The following is a 3726-nucleotide window of genomic DNA, read 5'->3' as shown; positions in this document are numbered from 1 at the left end:
AAAGCACCGAGCCAATATCCCTGTGCCATGCGGCTGCTTCCCACTAGCTATCTACCTTACTACGTTTGTTAGTGTGTATATGCCCATGACTCTCTCTCGCCCTGTCACAGCTCACCCTTCCCCCTCCCCATAACCTCAAGTCCGTTCTCTAGGAGGTCTGCGTCTTTATTCCTGCTTTACCCCTAGGTTCTTCATGACATTTTTTTCTTAAATTCCATATATATGTGTTAGCATACGGTATTTGTCTTTTTCTTTCTGACTTACTTCACTCTGTATGACAGACTCTAGGTCTATCCACCTCATTACAAATAGCTCAATTTCGTTTCTTTTTATGGAACATCAGCTAAAAACCGTTTTAAAAAATAAAAAAAACTACTGGATTCATACAAAGATGACTGAGTAGAGGCAAGCAAGATTCAACCTAACTAGTATTTGACCAACTCTGTTGTGTCTGAACCGTAAGAGCTCCACGGAAGAAAGAAAATGCCAAGTAGCACATCAAACCTTTGGGCCACAACCAAAACACAGCATCTTTTCAAACAGAAGCAGTAGCCAAACACTGCCCACCTGGATATGTTCAAGGATGCTGACGACAATCGCGCCTGCTGCCTCGGCACCGCTGATCCACACCAAGGGGGAAAAGCACACACAACTGCTTTTCAGCACACCGACGTTCCACACACAAGTTAGTTTATTAAGCCCGCAGGTTCCTTTTCATCAGAGGACATTCGCAAGGCCACGACTTCCCCCGGCTCCCCACCGCCCTTGCGGCAGACTGGACGTGCACGGCCCCGTGCTGAGTCGCGCACACCCCTCCTGGCTCCACGCCGGCGCACTCTCCTGGAGAACTGAGGGCGGTGCCCTGGGCTCTTCCGGCCAGATCTGTCCGGAAGCCAGTCCTAGAATGACAGGAGCCACACCTGCAGGTCTGTCCCACTGACCGGCCGCAGAGGACCAAGCTGGGCCCACGGACCTCGGTCTGGACCGTGTCGGCTGGTCATTCTTGCCTAGGGTCATAGGCCAACAGCCGCTGTCCTTCCTGTGCTGAACAACAAGTGGTCGGCCCAGAATCAGCGCAGGAAAAGCTGGCTGCCGTTATTACTGTTGCCAGTACTTAAAACTAGTGGAGGCTGGGCTTCCCTGGTGGTGCAGTGGTTAAGAACCCGCCTGCCAATGCAGGGGACATGGGTTCGAGGCCTGGTCCGGGAAGATCCCACATGCTTTCCTGCTCATCACTGCACCAGCGGGTCACTCCCACCTGCTGCCGTCACACACCTGGCAACCTCGTGTTCCAGGGCCAGCCAAGAACTGAGACCCCAGCAGGCCCCTAGCTCCCAGCAGGCAAACTCCCCACTAAACTACTGCTGCCTATAGCCGTGTTCTCGAGGCTTCAGAGCCGGGAAGGTGCGGAAAGCATAGCAATCCGCGGCGCCCCCAGCCCCGGCCCCACGATGCTACCCGGAGGCGCCGGAACCTCGCCGCACCCACCCCCGCCAACACAAGGGACCTCTGCGCCCGCCTATCCCGCGGACCCGGGCGCACATTCTACCATCGCGACCCACGATGGAGACGCGGGGGGTCGGGGTTCGGCCGGCGGCGGGCGCTGGGGCGGGCGGGGACCCGGGCCCGGAACCCCAGCCCGCAACCGCACCGTCCCTGTAGCCCGGAAAGCCCTTCTTTCTTAATGGCTGAATAATATTTCATAGTGTATATATTCTACATCTACTGACACAATCATGTGGTTGTTATTTTTCATTCTATTAATATGGTGTATCACACTGATTGATTTTCATATGTTAAACCAACCTTGCATCACAAGGATAAATACCATTTGGTCAAAATTTTGAGTCTTAAAATAATGAATGAAATTAAAAGTTTAGATAATTACATGAGGACGCAGAGACTTTTACACTAAACAAGGACATTTGTGAAAATGGAATGGTGAAGTTTATGAAATGGTTGGTCAGAGAACCTCTAGCCAAACTTTAATTCAATGTTGAGCCAAGAATGAGAACTGTAGACCCAATAGGCTCCGACACCACCTATAGTCAATGGAGCCATGATCTGAATCTCAGCTGCAAGCCTTTTGGGAGCTCTCTTCACCAGTATTCACTTATTCACAACTCTCAGCTTCATCTCTTTGAAATTCTCTTTGTTTGCTGGGGTTTCTCCTATATGTTTTACGTTCATTCTGGAAATCTCCTTTCTATTCCACACATCAACTTTTCCCAGAGTACACGCTCCACCTCTCCATCTTAACTAAACCTAGTTGTCCGAGGAGGGCACACAGGCTTCTCAGCAATATTGAAGAGAAGCTGCTCACTCCTATTCTACAGATATCTGCACACAATGTCGACATTCTCCCAGCTCCTTACCATATTTCTAAATCATTTACTGGCAATCTGCATGACAAAACATTTTACTCATTGACACAAATACTATCCAGATATGAAACAATATACTGTTGTTTTCAGAGTCTTTTACTGACCACCCAGTTTCTTCTCATTTATTAAAGACTTTGCCACCAGCCCCTTGATTCTTTCTCCCATCTCGGTCCCTCACTCCTGCCACAGCATTGGTAACATCCCTCACCATATGGATTTGCCATTAGACAATGTGACCTCAAAATGCCAAGCCCTCCCTACAGCATCTCCCTAAGTAGCCACGTGAGAACCTTACGACAATGGCCTCGATGAGATTCAGTTATTTATAGCACCTTCCACCTCTGTGGTTTTCATAAATTCCAAGCTATTTATCTTTGTCTATGCTGTAACTCAAACAGCATTTGAATTATTTGCTTTTTGGGGAAGTTCATTTTGAAACCATCTAGTCTACTCCTTTGTTGGGGGTTGGAAAGAACAGCTCTTTGACAGACGTCTATATTATTCCTGGAATTTGGTATGTTAAAAATGCATATTTCTTCTGCAGTAACTTTCATCATTTTTTTTTCAGAAATTCATCCATTCCCATCTAGTTTCCATGTTTCTTTGAATAGAGTTAAACAGGTATTTTCTTAAAATGTTTTGAGGGTGGGATAGGGAGGGTGGGAGGGAGGGAGACGCAAGAGGGAAGAGATATGGGAACATATGTATATGTATAGCTGATTCACTTTGTTATAAAGCAGAAACTAACACACCATTGTAAAGCAATTATACTCCAATAAAGATGTTAAAAAAATTTTTTTAATTAAAAAATAAAAAACGTTTTGAAATTTCTCTGCATTGTGGTCTTTCACTCATTTCAACGCTAAATTTGTGTTTGTGCTTTCTCTTTTTTTGATTAAGTAAATCAGTGATCTTTCTCTTTCCCCGCCTTCTCTCTCTGTCTCTCTCTCCCTCTCTCTTTCCTTCTTTCCCTTTTTAATATAATTTTCTTCCTTCTCCAAAGGAAACCAAAATTATGAAAATAGAGTATTCTAAAACATTTTTGATACATTTACTACATACATATGTGCATGTGTGTATGCATGTATGTGTATATCTGTATATGTACATATATATGTAATAATATTTTAGAATATTTTATTTCCTTTTAAAATATTTTAAAACTACATCTGGTTTCATAGTAAGAAAGAAGTGAGACCAGAGCATATCAGGCAGTTAGAACACACTTTAATTGCTTTGTATACAAAGTGATGATTTTTATTGGAAGTACTCCACTTTCTCCACTTTCTCTACTTTATCAATGCTCTGTAAAAATTTTAAAAAGTGTTCAGAGCTCTTTTAT

Source organism: Aethalodelphis obliquidens, unplaced genomic scaffold, assembly GCF_003676395.1.
Source record: "Aethalodelphis obliquidens isolate GAN/ISIS:26980383/991018 unplaced genomic scaffold, ASM367639v1 scaffold14, whole genome shotgun sequence".
Classification (NCBI taxonomy): Eukaryota; Metazoa; Chordata; class Mammalia; order Artiodactyla; family Delphinidae; genus Aethalodelphis; species Aethalodelphis obliquidens.
This window is presented reverse-complemented; position numbering follows the sequence as displayed.